Source organism: Gossypium arboreum, chromosome 11 (genome assembly GCF_025698485.1).
Source record: "Gossypium arboreum isolate Shixiya-1 chromosome 11, ASM2569848v2, whole genome shotgun sequence".
NCBI lineage: Eukaryota > Viridiplantae > Streptophyta > Magnoliopsida > Malvales > Malvaceae > Gossypium > Gossypium arboreum.
The window spans coordinates 31,893,228-31,911,689 of record NC_069080.1 but is presented as its reverse complement, the minus strand read 5'-3'; positions in this window follow the sequence as shown (position 1 = coordinate 31,911,689).

Here is an 18,462-nt window from a genome sequence, read left to right as displayed (position 1 = left end):
CAATGCATTTATGATTATCTCATGTGCATATCATACATATCATGTGCATAGCATACATTCATGTGCATATCATACATACCATATTTATCAAAATCCCATGTATTAAAATCATACATAAACCCTAGGGGTATAATGGTCATTTTACCTAGGGGCAAACGGTCATTTTCATATTATAAGGGTAATCTCGTAATTTTACCAAAATTAGGGTTTCCATGTTCATTAACGATTACTAACAATCCATGGGTGCAAACAAGTGATTCGGCCCATTTTAGCGAAATCGAGTTATTGGGCCTAAAACCCCTAATGGGCCCTACTTAGCCAATTCTGTCGTCTAGGCCCACTTAGCCTATATTCCATAACGGTTTTAACAGTCTTATCATGTAATTTAACAGATTTCCGTTTTCTACCAATTTTACCCAAATGGGCCCGAAAGCCTATTAGGCCCTATTTTAGCCTCTCGAGGCCCAACTTACCGTGAACGCCAAAAACACGTCCTTACCGTTTCCATTGTTCCCGATCATCATCTCATCGATTCTAACTAACTAGTGAGCGTTCGCTTGCTCACAAGTCCTCGAAATGCCAAAATTTCTGCATTTCGGCTTTTCGGCATTTATCACTTTAAGCTATGAAAAAGGTTTCGTTACACACTTGATTTGCGATATTCCTTGACGAGATCTCCTATGCGATTTCTCCTATAATCAACCACTTATAGATTAGACCATGTTATTATTAAACCAAATCGAAAACTACCTATTATCATCACTTACACATTCGGCCACCATCCACAATGACCCTTGGGTTCATACCTTCAAGTTGATGACTAGATTTAGTCACTCCGATGATCCAAGCTTTTCACACACTCCTCGATCGGTAGCCTTTAATCCTCACTAGTACCAACAAACCAAATAACACCAAAAACCCTTTTAGCCTTAGTCGACGAGAGGGTTTTCACTTTTCTTAAACCACAAGATACAAATGGAAAGAAGGTTCAATACTTACCAAGAGATCTACTCATTGAAGAACGCTCCAAATACCTTCCTACCCCATATCCGCTGTGAATCCAACTTAAACGTGCGTGAAAATAGATCTAAATATTAATTCCTAATCACTAAAATATGAACCTTTGCTTTTCAAAGAAATATTAATCTAAGCTATTTAGAGGTTAGTACACACATTATGGGTTGAAGTTGAAACGCTTCCAAAATCAATCGCCTCGATAACCACCACCATCACTCAAACTTAACTAATCCAATATCAATATATGTAAATCCTAAGCACATCACCATACGGAACATAAGGGCATATTCGTCATTTTACCATACAGGTATTTTGGTAGTTTTACAAATTGAGGGTATTGCGGTAATTTCACAAACCAAGGGTATTTTAGTAATTTTGTAAATCGAGGGTAAAACAGTAATTCTGTAAATCAAGGGTAAAACAGTAATTCTATAAATCGAGGGTAAAATGGTAATTCTATAAATCGAGGGTAAAACGGTAATTCTGTAAATCGAGGGTAAAACGATAATTATGTAAATCGTGGGTAAAATGGTAATTATGTAAATTAGGGGTAAAACGGTAATTCTATAAATCGAGGGTAAAATAGTAATTCTGTAAACTGAGGGTAAAACGGTAATTCTGTAAATCGAGGGTAAAACGGTAATTTTACAAATCGAGGGTAAAACGGTAATTCTATAAATCGAGGGTAAAATAGTAATTTTGTAAATCAAGGGTAAAATAATAATTCTGTAAACTGAGGGTAAAACGGTAATTCTGTAAATCGAGGGTAAAACGGTAATTTTACAAATCGAGGGCATTTCAGTAATTGGTAAACTAAAGTATTCTAAACATGGATAACAATACGAATGGGCCTAAAGCCTATTCTCGGCCCAAATGTGCCCACATGCTCGTGTGGCCCTTTTAGCCCAAACCTAGCCACAGATATGCGATTCACCTAGCCTAGTCCAATATTTACTACACAATCAAACAACTTATCCAATTGGGCCCAGAGGCCCATTGGTCCCATATGGCCCCTTTCGCCCATCGCACCAAGTAGCCATCCAACAACAAGAGTAGTGATAAATACACACGATAGGAGACTGGAGTTAATCCACGCCCGAGCACTCTTAGCAGACGCCCAACCCAAACGAGCACGCCATACAAATGAAAGGGATCACCAAGAAAGGTACATTTACTCTCTTCATGGTTCCTCTATTTAAAGCCACTTCACAACCACTCTTATATTAGCTTCCGATGTGGGATCCTCCAACATTAGAGTTTAAATTCAACACCAACTCTTGCCCCCTGTTAGCAAAATAAATACTCCTTGCTTGCCATGGGATTCAACCTATGCCTCCCTTAAATGCTCCACACGCTACTTGCCACTAAGCCACAAGGCTTTTTGTGTCATATTTTATCCCCAATTAATTATAAGGTCTAAAGGCCAAAGTTCAGTTCCCTTTAAAAAAACAAAATAAATTGCAAGAGCCAAGGCTTGAATCCAGTGCTCCCATACAACCTTAATGACACCACAACCACTAGACTACAAGCTTCTTTGTGTCATTTATTTAACACAATAATTTAAAACCCTCATCCAAGCATCCGTGTTTTTTCACTTAATACCAAAATTTTTGCTAAAGCCCAAGTTTGAACCCAAGATTTCTCCAACACTTCTCAAAGCCATTAACCACTAATAGCAAACATTTAATTGTTTCATTTCATTGCACAATTAAATACCTATATACAACCTCCTTACGGACCCCCACTCAAGGCCCAATACTTCTAGGCCCAAATTCGGGTGTTACAATTATATCTCTTTAAAGAAATTTCGTCCTCGAAATTTCCAACTATCAACTAACTGTATTACTCAAGTCAAACCTCTATGCTTCCGCTACGCACTCTAATTAAAAATAATTCTTAGTAGGACCCAGAACATCTAATTACCAAAGTAAAGAAACATTTATCAAGCACGCATACAATTCGTAACACATATTTAAATAAAATAAACTTGGCGATCCCGAGCTCGATGCTCCTTGGACCCACATCTAAGACATGCTCCTGTCTTCCTATGGCATTCACCCGGATGACGTCCGTTGCAGTCTTTGCAGATTGGATAGTTTGGTTGTGCCTTAACATGTTTCACAGAACGAGGCTTGGTTTTCTAAGAACTAGAATCCTTCCTTTTTCTTACACTCTATGCACCCTGCTTGAAGCGTTTCCCTAATTTCCTTAAGTTTGGTATCCAATACTTCCTCTACCACTTTCCTTACTAACTCGGCCAAGGCTCAAAGACCAAGCTCCGAAGTTACCAAGAACCAAGTTGGTAGACTTTGCTTACCCTCGAATCCATATCAATACTCAACATTACCAAGACACATATCAATTAACTACAAAGATCTCAAAATTTTACTATTTATTCATATGTCTTATGCAGAGATAGTATTTTAAAGTTTCTATTTTCACGTAATCATAGCCTAGCTACGGTCTCAGTATTCTAGAGTTTTTAGGGTTGCCCTAGTTATAATGTCATGATATGGTCTCATTTCTATCTACATAATATCTTAATACAAAGGTAATATGAGGAATGTAAATACTTACAGACTTGGTGTCGAGATTCAGTGCCACTTCTTCTGTTACCAAATTTCAAAACCCAAAAAATTTAAACCATTTTAACATGTATACTCAGAAACATTTTTAAAATGAACTTTTCAAAACCATTTCCAAAATACCCTTCTTAGGCCTAAATTTTGAAAAATTTTGGACCGATCCACACCGAGTTGTTGCAACTTAGCTCGATACCACTAAACGTAACACCCCAAACCCGCCCAGACGTTATGGCCGAATCGACGTACACATTGGAGTTGAAAACCCACGTTCCGTTTTAGTGTTTTAAAACCATACATTTTATTGAGTTAACAAAGTGTATGGAAGTGGGCACCGTAGGTATCCGAGACAGAGGAGGTGAGCCATGAAGGCGCTTAAGTACCAAGCTCTTTTGTTGGATCCAATCCTAGACATGCCCACAACCATAGCCACACTTTGTTATATCGAGTTTAAATTTGTTTAAGTGGACGTCTTTGATAAATCGATTAATTGTGGTGTTGAGATATTTTGAAAACAAGTATCATTTTGAAAACACGTCCTAAGTCTAGCCCATTTGAATAATTATTAACCAATTTTAAAGTTATTAAAATTAAAATAATTTCAAAAGAAATAAAAGGAAAGTTAAAATTGGCCTTATTACAACCCAAAATAAATAATAATTAAAGGAAATTAAATGAAAACCAACACTTATTTAAAAGTCCAAAGACAATCACCGTGGCCACTCAATCCCTCCGCCCAAGTCCCCACATCAAGGCTCACCAAGGTTAAGGAAAGGGGTGAGTTTGGAAACTCAGTGCAACAAGCCCTTTAGAGCCCAAAACAATAATCACTGTTGGGTCTAAGCCCAAATCCAATCTCAATCATGCACTGGGTCAGTAGCCCTTTTCATATTTCATATTTCATAATATTGGTGAAGCCTTTTCATATTTCATATTCGTCAAGCCTTTTCAGATTTCATATTACTAGGTCAAGCCTTTATCAGAAATCAGTATGGCCCTTAGGCCCATTTCAATGTCACATATAATTTCAATGAAAGAATGCAACCCATTTGGGAGACTACTCAACCCACCATCCGCTACTCTCCACCCGCACCAACCAACACACCATGTGGGATTAACTCGACCCACCCCGCCAAACTCTCCATCGGCAAAGATAGTGCTTTATCATATAACTAGAGGCCTAGCCTCTTGTAATAACTGGGGCAAAAGCCCTTTCAATAACTCGGGCATAAGCCCTTTTATAACTGGGGCATAAGCCCTTTTGATAACTGGGGCATAAGCCCTTTTGATAACTGGGGCATAAGCCCTTTTTCACTTCCTCCATCCATATAAAAACCCAACCCAATGCATTTATGATTATCTCATGTGCATATCATACATATCATGTGCATAGCATACATTCATGTGCATATCATACATACCATATTTATCAAAATCCCATGTATTAAAATCATACATAAACCCTAGGGGTATAATGGTCATTTTTACCTAGGGGCAAAACGGTCATTTTCATATTATAAGGGTAATCTCGTAATTTTACCAAAAATTAGGGTTTCCATGTTCATTAACGATTACTAACAATCCATGGGTGCAAATAAAGGATTCGGCCCATTTTAGCGAAATCGAGTTATTGGGCCTAAAACCCTAATGGGCCCTACTTAGCCAATTCGCTGTCTAGGCCCACTTAGCCTATATTCCATAACGGTTTTAATAGGTCTTATCATGTAATTTAACAAATTTCCGTTTTCTACCAATTTTACCCAAATGGGCCCGAAAGCCTATTGGGCCCTATTTTAGCCTCTCGAGGCCCAACTTACCGTGAACGCCAAAAACACGTCCTTACTGCTTTCCATTGTTCCGATCATCATCTCATCGATTCTAACTAACTAGTGAGCGTCATTGCTCATAAGTCCTCGAAATGCCGAATTTCGCATTTCGCTTTTCGCATTTATCACTTTAAGCTATGAAAAGGTTTCATACACACCGATTTGCGATATTCCTTGACGAGATCTCCTATGCGATTTCTCCTATAATCAACCACTTATAGATTAGACCATGTTATTATTAAACCAAATCGAAAACTACCTATTATCATCACTTACACATTCGCCACCATCCACAATGACCCTTGGGTTCATACCTTTGCCAAGTTGATGACTAGATTTAGTCACTCCGATGATCCAAGCTTTTCACACACTCCTCGATCGGTAGCCTTTAATCCTCACTAGTACCAACAAACCAAATAACACCAAAACCCTTTTAGCCTTAGTCGACGAGGGTTTTCGACTTTTCTTAAACCACAAGATACAAATGGAAAGAAGGTTCGAATACTTACCAAGAGATCTACTCATTGAAGAACGTTCCAAATACCTTCCTACCCCATATCCGCTAGAATCCAACTTAAACGTGCGTGAAAATAGATCTAAATATTAATTCCTAATCACTAAAATATGAACCTTTCGACTTTTCAAAGAAATATTAATCAAGCTATTTAGAGGTTAGTACACACCGTTATGGGTTGAAGTTGAAACGCTTCCAAAATCAATCGCCTACGATAACCACCACCACACTCAAACTTAACTAATCCAATATCAATATATGTAAATCCTAAGCACATCACCATACTGGAACATAAGGGCATATTCGTCATTTTACCATACAGGGGTATTTTGGTAGTTTTACAAATTGAGGGTATTGCGGTAATTTCACAAACCAAGGGTATTTTAGTAATTTTGTAAATCGAGGGTAAAACAGTAATTCTGTAAATCAAGGGTAAAACAAGAATTTATAAATCGAGGGTAAAATGGTAATTCTGTAAATCGAGGGTAAAACGGTAATTCTGTAAATCGAGGGTAAAACGATAATTATGTAAATCGGGGGTAAAATGGTAATTATGTAAATTAGGGGTAAAACGGTAATTCTATAAATCGAGGGTAAAATAGTAATTCAGAACCGAGGGTAAAACAGTAATTCAGAATCGAGGGTAAAACGGTAATTTTACAAATCGAGGTAAAACGGTAATTCTATAAATCGAGGTAAAACAAGAATTTTGTAAATCAAGGGTAAAATAATAATTACAGAACCGAGGGTAAAACGGTAATTCGTAGAATCGAGGGTAAAACGGTAATTTTACAAATCGAGGGCATTTCAAGAATTGGTAAACTAAAGTATTCTAAACATGGATAACAATACGAATGGGCCTAAAGCCTATTCTCGCCCAAATGTGCCCACACGCAGTGGCCCTTTTAGCCCAAACCTAGCCACGATATGCGATTCACCTAGCCTAGTCCAATATTTACTACACAATCAAACAACTTATCCAATTGGGCCCAGAGGCCCATTGGCCCCATATGGCCCCTTTCGCCCATCGCACCAAGTAGCCATCCAACAACAAGAGTAGTGATAAATACACACCGATAGGAGACTGGAGTTAATCCACGCCCGAGCACTCTTAGCCGACGCCCAACCCAAACGAGCACGCCATACAAATGAAAGGGATCACCAAGAAAGGTACATTTACTCTCTTCATGGTTCCTCTATTTAAAGCCGACTTCACAACCACTCTTATATTAGCTTCCCGATGTGGGATCCTCCAACATTAGAGTTTAAATTCAACACCAACTCTTGCCGCCTGTTAGCAAAATAAATGCTCCTTGCTTGCCATGGGATTCAACCTATGCCTCCCCTTAAATGCTCCACACGCTACTTGCCACTAAGCCACAAGGCTTTTTGTGTCATATTTTATCCCCAATTAATTATAAGGTCTAAAGGCCAAAGTTCAGTTCCTTTAAAAAAACAAAATAAATTGCAAGAGCCAAGGCTTGAATCCAGTTCTCCCATACAACCTTAATGACACCACAACCACTAGACTACAAGCTTCTTTGTGTCATTTATTTAACACAATAATTTAAAACCCTCATCCAAGCATCCGTGTTTTTTTCACTTAATACCAAAATTTTTGCTAAAGCCCAAGTTTGAACCCAAGATTTCTCCAACACTTCTCAAAGCCATTAACCACTATTAGCAAACATTTAATTGTTTCATTTCATTGCACAATTAAATACCTATATACAACCTCCTTACGGACCCCCACTCAAGGCCCAATACTTCTAGGCCCAAATTCGGGGTGTTACAACTTGCATGTCACCTCAGTTTCCTCAACACACTGGAGCAGTCTTCCTCACTTACACTAATAGGTCAGATGTCCCTGTAGAGATTCTTGAGTATGAGCCATATAAGGATGATTGAGTGACTTTGTGGAGTGGATCCCCTTCAATACTGATTATCTCATTTTGATCCTCAGGATAAGCCTAAGGACTTCACTGATGATGTCCCCTTCCATCATGAGGATCCCTCATCATCCACCTTCAAGTCACCATCCTGCTACATCTACTACTACTTTAGCGGACCTCTCCAAGCGGTTCACTCGCTTCGAGCAACATTGCTTTCAAAGGTTCAACAGTATTGACACGTCATTGCAGCAAATCTGTCAACACCTCCATATATCATCTTCAGTATCGATGACTTACGATACCAATGCTTCTGACAATGAGGATCATTGATTTTATTTGTTTATTTTTTGTTTTATTTTTATTTTTAGTTGTTCTATTATTATGTTCTTAAACTTATTTCATTTTTTATCTTTTGAACTATATTTTTATTTTTATGGTTGTTTCTAATTGAGTTGTAACCTTTAAATCTTCTTTACTATTTGTGTTTATTTTCTTATTAGTTTGCTCAGAATCATGCACTACATTTAGATTTGCCGACAATTTCGCTTTTCACCATTCTGGCGATTTCATGCAATATTCAAGGTAGTTTCAGTTTCGTCCCTCTCTTATAATATTCTACTTATACTATGATTATATATGTTTGTACATTGAGGAAAATGTACATTTTAAGTGTGGAGAGGTTATTTATATAATTATTAGAAAATCCCTAAATTATATCTTGTGTTTAAGTGATTTTCTGTAACACCCCTAACCCATATCCGTCGTCAAAACAAAGTTTTGGAGCATTGTCAGAACTTTTAGAAATATTTATAGATAAATCATGCAAGTTACTATTCAAATTCCGAAATCATTCATAACGTCTCTTAAATGGACCCTTGAGGTCCAGTACGAGTATTAGAATCGAGTTAGGACTTAAACGAAACCTCTAAGAATTTTTCACGACATTTTAAAATTTTTTCAAGGTGCAGGGCTCACACGCCCGTGTGGTCCAAGGGACACGCCCATGCTGGAGGCCGTGTTCGACCCCGTGTAACTCTCTGACTTGTGCACATGGCCATGCCACACGCCTGAGTGCTAGGCCATGTGGTTAATTAATTCATTTTGAAGTTAGGTGCAGGTTTCATATGGCCAAGACACACGCCCATCCTCTAGGCCGTGTAGCACACACGGCTGAGACACACGCCCATGTCTCTTTCCATGTGCTCAATTTTGAGCATTCTGTTTTTCTCAAATTCAAGGTGCAGGGGACACACAACCTAACTACACGCCCACGTACCCAGCCGTGTGTTACACACGGTCTAGACACACGCCTGTGTGTCTGCCCTTATGGACAAAATAAAGTCATTCCTAGCTTCATTTCTCACCCAAAATGACACCCATAACCTATACTTGAATCACACAGCGAAGTACCAACCATTTCAAGCACTCAAATCAAGCAAATTCCATCATTCATCATGGCATATCATTTCATGCATACATGCCTATAATCCTACCTTAGTTCAATCCATGTATTAAACACGATTTGATCAACTACTTAACATATATGTAGCTACCATATTTTGACATTACAAGTATATTTAAACAAACCATTACTAGCAATTCCAATAGCTAGATTGCAAGCATCATTTACATTACATGCCAATATGGCCAATATTTCCTGTACATGCCATTACAACCATAATTGATTTACAATATTGTACCGACATAGGCCGATGGATAGTGTGAGTGATCTCCGCCGAACTTCCAATCCAACGAGCTTTTGATTTACTCTAAAATAGGGAAATAAAACTAAGTAAGTATAAAATGCTTAGTAAGTTCATATAACATGGTACTTAACTTACCATTCATTCTATTTTGAGGTAACTATGTAAGGCATAATCAATCAGTTTGATCTCAAGCCCTACACATATTCTCATTTCCCTTGTTAGTCATATATTCCATATTAACATCGAAACATATATGGGCTCAACAACAATCAAGTTTCCAAGCACATATGCTTTCCACAACATGTATCCATTCAACATGCATAATTCATCTCATTATTTCAAGTATAATTTCATAATAGTTCATTTCGAGTTCAGATCATTTCATATCAGAACTTTACTCATATTACTCAGAACATCAAGGTCACGATTAGTACACTCAAGTTGTAAAAGTCTATAGTCAAGAATGAACATATATTCATCAAATAAAGTCCATGTACAAATATCATCGTCTTATGTTTTCATATATCATTTGTCATGTATCATCATTTTCTTGTATTTCAGACAGATACATGTAATAACTCATTTTATCATTCATATCTTCTCGTGTCTGGAATTGTCACCCGTTGAATTTATTCGAAATACTAATGGATACGCAGGTAATACAATCGAGGTGTACGAATCAGGATCTGTCAAATCATGTCCAATGGTACCCATAAGGTACAATATCAGAAAGTACACTCTCGAGCCATACATGTATACAACAGGATTACCAGTCCAGGCTAAATCCTTTTTATGACATATGCTCTAAGGAGCTTGATTTGGATTACCTGTCCAGGCTAAATCCTTTTCTGTAATAAGGTCAATAGGATTACTCGTCCGAGCTAAATCCCGACAGCAACAAATGCAGGACCTCATTCATTCCGGGAAATCACATATCCATCGATTTTCCATTTTATTCAACTAGGATTTAAACATTTTTCTCAAGCATTATTCGGCATGTGATTATTTCATAAATCCATAACATTCATATACACATTCTACATTCATTTCAAGCATATGAGTAACATTTTCATCGTTTATCCTTTATCATCTATCGGGCATTATCATTTAATTTAAACATTTTTATTTATCGAGCTTGATCGGATATGTAATCATTTCATATATTTTTGATATTTATACAATTTTACATAAACACAATCAATGCAAGCATGTAAATAAACACAATTTAGTCATACAAACTTACCTCGACAATGTTCGTGTACATAAAATCTACTAATCTGACATTTTCCTCTTTCCTCGTTCTAACTCCGAATTTGGTCTATCCGAATCTATACTAGTAAATTTTACATCAACTTCCAAATATTTCATACTCATTTGGACTCAATTTACATGCTAAGAAAAATTACCATTTTGCCCCTAACTTTTCCATAAATTCTAATTTCGTCCCTAGGCTCGAAAAATGAAATTTGTGCAATTTACTCCCTATTCAAAGCCTAAGCAAAATTCCATTCAGCATTTTTCTTCAATTTCACAACTTTACATTTTAGTCCTTAAATCATGTTTTCATCAAAAATCACTTTGTAAAAGTTGTTTATCTATCAACAACCTTTCATTTCCTACCATAAATTTCTAATTTTAAGCATATACATCCATGACTTAATTTTCATACTTTTATAACTTTTCAAATTGATCCCCTAAATAGATAGATTAAGCTATCTCGGTTTCAAAAATATCAAAATTACTAAAAGTGGGCCAAGGAAACTTACCCAATTTGGCCATGAAAGTTTCTTCTTTCTCTCCTAAGGTTTCCATGTATTATTTTGGGGAAGAAGATAATAAAAATGATTTTTATTTCTATTTCATAATTTATCATCTTTTAATAATTTTGATTTCCAATTTAGTCATTAGCCTTTTTCTAATTTTCCATGAATGAATCATCAAAAAATATCTACTAACTTTTCATTAATGGTCTAATTACCATATAGGACCTCAAGTTTTGAATTTCATAGCTATTTAATCCTTCTAGCTACTAGAATTCAACTTTTGTATTTTATGCAAATTGGTCCTTCCCGTAATTAAACACATAATTGGTAAAATTTTCTTATAAAAAATTTCACATGACATTTCTATCATATTACGGACCATGTAATAAAATAAAAATAAAATTTATTTTCAGCTCGAATTTGTGGTCCCGAGACCACTGGTCCAATTTTATCGAAATTGGGCGGTTACAACTCTCCCCCGTAAGGGATTTTCGTCCTCGAAAATTTTACCAGTAAAGAGATTCAAGTTTCTTTCTCATAGTTTCCTCTAGTTACTAGGTAGCTCCCTCTGTATCATGTCATTGTTAGAAAACTTTTACTAAAGCTACCTTTTTATTTCTCAATTTTTCTCTTCAAGTGCTAGAATTCCAATCAATCTCTCACTGTAAGTCGTGTCAGGCTGAATTTAACATTTATCAAAGCAATAACAGATGATGGGTCTAATCGATATTGTCATAAGACATATACTCATAAAAACATTGTGAATTTTGTAGAACTCTGATAATAATACCAATCAATACGCAACAGGTCTAATTCTTTTCAATGATCTCATATGACCTATTAAACCATAGAATTAGTTTGCCTTTACTGCCAAACCGGGGAACTTTCTTTCATGGCGAAACTTTCAAAAATATTTTATCTCTAATCTAAAACTCTATTTATTTTCCTGTTTGATTCATATCAAATTTCTGACGATCAAATACTGTTTTTTTTTAAACTGTCTTAGATCACTTTCATTCTTCTTCGGGTTCAAGGAATTTAAATCTACTACATGTATCTTTCCTCACTGAACTTTGTCCAAAACACCGGAGTTTTATATTTGTAACCATATAAAGCCTCGTACAGTAAAAATTTTGTACTTGACTGTCAACTATTATAATAAGCAAATTCAACCAGAGGCAAATACTTTTCCTAGTTACCTTCAAATTCAAGTACACAACATCGAAGCACATCTTCCAAATTCTGAATCATATGTTCAGATTGATTATCCGTCTGAAAATGAAATACAGTAGTAAAATGTAATCGTATACCCAGAGTTTCTTGTAACTTGTTTCAGAATCAGAATTTAAACTATAGATCTCTATCAGACATAGCAAAAACTAGCACATCATATAATATGATAATCTCAAAACCAGATAATTCGAGCAATCTATTAAGCGAGAAACCCATTCATGCTAGAATAAAATTACAGGCTTCATTAAATAATAAAATTACTCAAATAGCATCTTTCTTTTTCATAGACAGGGATGATCCCGGTATAAAGTTCATAGTAACTTTGTCTCATTTCTATTTCTGTACTTTCACTAACTATAACTATCTTGAAAGTATCATCTCATCTTTGTTGATACATCTAGCATTTAAATATAGATTTAGAGATACCATCTTTCATTTTGGGCTACCAGTACATCTTTTTCAAATAGTTGTGTATCTTATCATTTCCCAAATAAACAGACATAGTACCACTGTGATCATTCATGTAAAATTTTCTGTAAAAGTTACAAATTCTTCAGTACGCAGTCTCTATCTCGGAATGGTAGACAATTATCAAATTCAAATTTACTATCCTGATTCAATAATTATTTCATTTTATACTCGTTTAACTTACAACTCATTATCACTTTTCTGAGTTTCACTATTCTACCGTAAAATCATCAGTTTAGCTCTATACTCAGCTAAAATTAAGCTATTATCAGACAATCATAATCGGTATCCATGGCTTGCAAAGTATACAGAGATTTTCTACTCAGAATATCTATAACTACATTCTCTCTTTTCAAGTGATATTCAATTATCAAATCATAATCTTTCAACAATTCAAGTCATATACGCTATCTCAAAGTCAAATATTTTTGCAACATCAAATACTTCAACTTTTTATAATCAGTGAATATATGACATTTTTCACCAAACAAGTAATGTTCTCAGATTTTAGTACAAAAGCAATAGCTGTCAATTCTAGATCATGTATCGGGTAATTCTTTACATGTGGTTTTTACATGTCTAAAAGTACAGGCTATTACTTTTCCTTGCTGCATCAAAACACAGTCTAATCCTGTTCAACAGTGTAGTACTCAATAACGAATTCCTTACCTGATTCAGGTTGAACCAAAATTAATACTTTGATCAACAGAGCTTCCAACTAGTCAAAACTTTATTGATATTTATCAGTCCACTCAAATCTTACCTCTTTTCTGTAATAATTGGGTCATCAATGTAGCCATTTCAATTATTAACATTGAAGCTTTGAGTTTTTCCAAAGCCATAACCATTAGATAGATTTAAAACCATAGTACATTAATATGACCGACATTTCAACTGTATAGATAAAACAACACTTCAATATCAATAGTGTACCTTAAATTAGAAGAAGGGGAACCAAAAATGGCCCCTATTATAACCAATGCAGTAATTCAGTTTCTATAATTTGTAATCTCTATCACAATACCTCATGATCGAGTCAATATTTGTAATGGTAATAAATGTAATTACCTCTGATCAAAGAATATCTTTCACAAGTAACCCCTGTTTACATAATAAAGAGATTGATGATATCTCAGAGAAAATTTAGAAGAGTAATATCACGAATACTTAGTAGAAACAACTATGATAAAGACAATATAACTTGCATATTTGCAATTCAGGGTTTGAATCAATAGAAGTAGAAAATGATATAATATGAACCTTATCATCAAATCTTATATCAATCATGATAAATTAGAAAACCCAAGAAAAATAGAGCAATACTGCTCATGAATCAACCAAACTTTCAGTAATTCCATCTATTATAATTAGTCAGTCATTCAATACGATAAATATTGCATCTTATCATGCATAATTTCATATGCCTCTAAGAATAACAGAACTTATAGAGTACCCAGGAGATGTTGTTGTAATATACTCAATTATAACAGTTGCCTTCAACTATCTTTGCAATTTCATTACTATTCTACTGACTAATTAGGTCATCAATAATCTTATATTATTCAGTTCACTGAAAAAGTCAATTCGAAAAAAATTTCGGCTAATCCGTTCTGTAAATATCATATCTAGATAAGCCAATTACTTATGAATAACTTTCTCCTTAACAATGGCATCATATATTCAAAATAATCTTCAGAAAAATCTAATATCTCTTTTAATACCGTCTTTACTTACTAACCCATTTTTAATTTTGAATACATCATTAATCATTCAACCTTGAAATCTTCTTTCACACTTATGAACTTAATCAATATAAATCTTGCAAATTTCATTGTATAAAACTATATTGGTAAGGCGGTGGAGATCGTAAGCCTCAAAATTTAACTATAACATAACACTTATCATTCTCATGTACTATAAAACATTTATCCTTACCTTTTCTAATTCTATTTCATCAAGAGTAACATTTTTTCTTACTCAAGCATGTGAGTATCACCTTCAGTAATATCGAAATTAGCTCTGTTGGAAAGCATCTCTGTCTATTTGTAAGACAATTTTCATCAGAGTCGAAAGATATCACACTATCATGGGTTATATAATGGTATGTATTTCTAGATTCTACATATGCTACATCCAGTCCGAGAACTAACTAAACCTGGCTCTGATACCACTAAATATAACCCCCTCTAACTTGTATTAGTCGTTGAAATAGGATTTCAGATCATTGACAAAACTTTTAGAAACATTTACAGATAAATCATGCAAGTTACTATTCAAATTCCAAAATCATTCATAATGTCCCTTAAATGGACCCTCGAAGTCTAATACGAGCATTAGAATCGAGTCGGGACTTGATCGAAACCTCTAAGAATTTTTCTCGACATTTCAAAATTTTTCCAAGGTGCAGGGCTCACATGCCAGTGTGGTCCAGGGGACACGTTTGTGTGACCCTAGGACACGCCTATGCTACAGGCCGTGTTCGACCCCGTGCCACTTTTTGACTTGTGCACATGGTCGTGCTACATGTCTGTCTGCTAGGCCGTGTGGTTAATTAATTCATTTCGAATTTAGGTGAAGGCTTCACACGGCCAAGACACACGTCTGTATTCTAAGTCGTGTAGCACACATAACTGAGACACGCCTGTGTCTCTGCTCATGTGCTCAATTCTGAGCATTCTGTTTTTCTCGAATTCAAGGTGCAGGGGACACACGGCTAACTACATGCCCATGTACCCGGTCCTGTGTCACAAACGGTCTAGACACATGCCCGTGTGGACAAAATAAAGCCATTCCTAGCTTCATTTCTCACCCAAAATCACACTCATAACTTACACTTGAATCACACAGCGAAGTACCAACCATTTCAAGCACTCAAATCAAGCAAATTCCATTATTCATCATTTCATGCATACATGCCTATAATCTTACCTTAGTTCAATCTATGTATTAAACAGGATTTGATCAACTACTTAACATATATGTAGCTACCATAGTTTGACATTACAAGTATATTCAAAACAAACCATTACTAGCTATTGCAATGGCTAGATTACAAGCATTATTTACATTTAATGACAATATGGCCAATATATCCTACACATGCCATTACTATAACACCCCAAACCTGGCCCAGACATTATGGCCAAGTCTGGTGTGTCACATTGAAGTGTTTTTCGAAAACCATGTTTTCATTGAAAACCCTTCTTGATGTTTAGAAACTTTTACCGTTTAGACTTGTATAAAACCTTAGCCTTATTTTTTTTCCAAAACGTGATTCATTGTAATAATCAAAACATTGTTAACAACTTTGTAAAATCTTATGGGAAACTCTGAAAACTTGTAAACCATTGTAGTGGCAGAAACATGTTATTTTAAAAACAGTTAAGTATCGAAAAATCAAACCTTCTTTGTTATGGTTTAAAGTGAATGGATACTACGCACCAAGTAGGATTCAAGAAAAGAGGAGGTGATTCAATTAGACTGCATAAGTACCTAGCTCTTCCATGATCCAATCCTAGACATGCATACATCCATTGCCACACTTTAAGCTTATTACTTGTCCACGAACAACAAATTAAGTTTAAGTCTATTAAAATATTTATTTCCTTTGAAAACATTTACGCTATGGAAGCTTTGCTCGGTTATCGTGATATTTTGAAAATAAGTAACTTTTATAAAAGCGCCTAGAGCTAACCAATTTTAAGGAATCAATTTAAGTGATGTGAATCTCAAGTTGAAAACGATTTAAGTAATTTAAAAACCCAAAATAAAAATAATAGAGCGGCCTTATTACAACTTTAACCAAAATAGAAATAATAAAAAATAAATGCGAAATTTAAAAGGGAGCTAATTGAAACTTATTTAAAAACCAGAATTTAATCTTCATGGCCACTCTGAATCCCACCCAGCTCCAAGTCCACCAACTAGGGCTCACCTGCATGGATGGAAGAGAAAGGAGGTGAGTTTGGAAAAATCAGTGTGTATGGAAAACCCATTCAAAGCCCAAGTCAGCTCAAGCCTATTGGGCCTAAGCCCTATTCAGATAGTAGCGGTCTTGGTCAAGCCCTTTTCGAATCTGATGAACTGGCCTTAGCCCTTTTCAGATAACAAGATGGCCGTAGGCCCATTCCGCAAACGAATGACATATTCGTGTATGTAAGCCCAACCCACCTATAATCAACCGCTACACTCCACCGTATCAGCCCTACACTCTATGTGGGAATAGCTCAACCCACCCAAATTTCTACACTTCACAATTGCAAAGATCTTTGCTCAGATATTAGTAAGTTGAGGCAAAGCCTCCAGTACATGCACAAGTCACTTTCAGTATTTCCTCCATCAATAACCCAGTCCCATGCATCAGATAATAATAACATGGCATGCAGTAAATAGTAACAGTCAAACATGCATTCAGGTCAACCTTAACCCTAGGGGTATATCAGTAATTTTGCTCCTAAGGGTAAATCTGTAAATTTTCCACCTATAAAGGTATTTCAGTAATTTTATCAGTTTTAAGGGTTCTCATGAATGTTAATTTCCTTACTAGCCTATTTGTCATCACAATAATTTATTTGTCTCAATTTCACAATTTTAGCCATTGGGCCCTAAAACCCCTAATGGGCCCTACCGTGTCCACTAGCAATTTAAGCCCATTTAATTCAAGTTTTATGACCAGTTTACCGATTTAAGCAGTTTCAATTCTACAGTCTAACAGAACATACTTATTGCCTTTTTTTATTATTTTACCCGTATGGGCCCGTAAGCCCATTAGGCCCAATTTTAGCCTATCGAGGCCCAATTACCGAAGTGCACGAAATTTCACACACGTCTAACTTTCCACTTTGATATTTCAGATCTAATGATTTCTAAAACTCTTGTGAGCACTCGCACACTCACAAGCCCACGAAATGCCGGATTTTCGACATTTCAGCTTTTGCCGATTTGAACTATGAGAGGGTGTTCGATACACACCTGATTTGCGATATTCCTTGACGAGATATCCTACGCGATTTCTCCTATAATCAACTGTTTATAGATTATATCATGCTAATATTTAAACCAAATCGAAAACTATCTATTATCATCGCTTACATAATCGGCCACCATCCATAATGGCCCTAGGGTTCATACCTTTACCGAAATTGATGACTAGATCTAGATTTAGTCACTCTGATGATCCAAGCTTTTCACACACTCCTCGATCGGTAGCCTTTAATCCTCACTAACACCAACAAACCAAATAACACCAAAAAAACCCTTTCATCCTTAGTCGACAGCCACCCTATGTATATAGGGGTTTTCAACTTTTCTTAAACCACAAGATACGAATGGAAAGAAGGTTCGAATACTTACCAAGAGATCTACTCGTTGAAGAACGTTCCAAATACCTTTCTACCCTAGATCCGTTGTGAATCCAACTTAAACGTGCGTAGAAAATAGATCTACATATTAATTCCCGAAT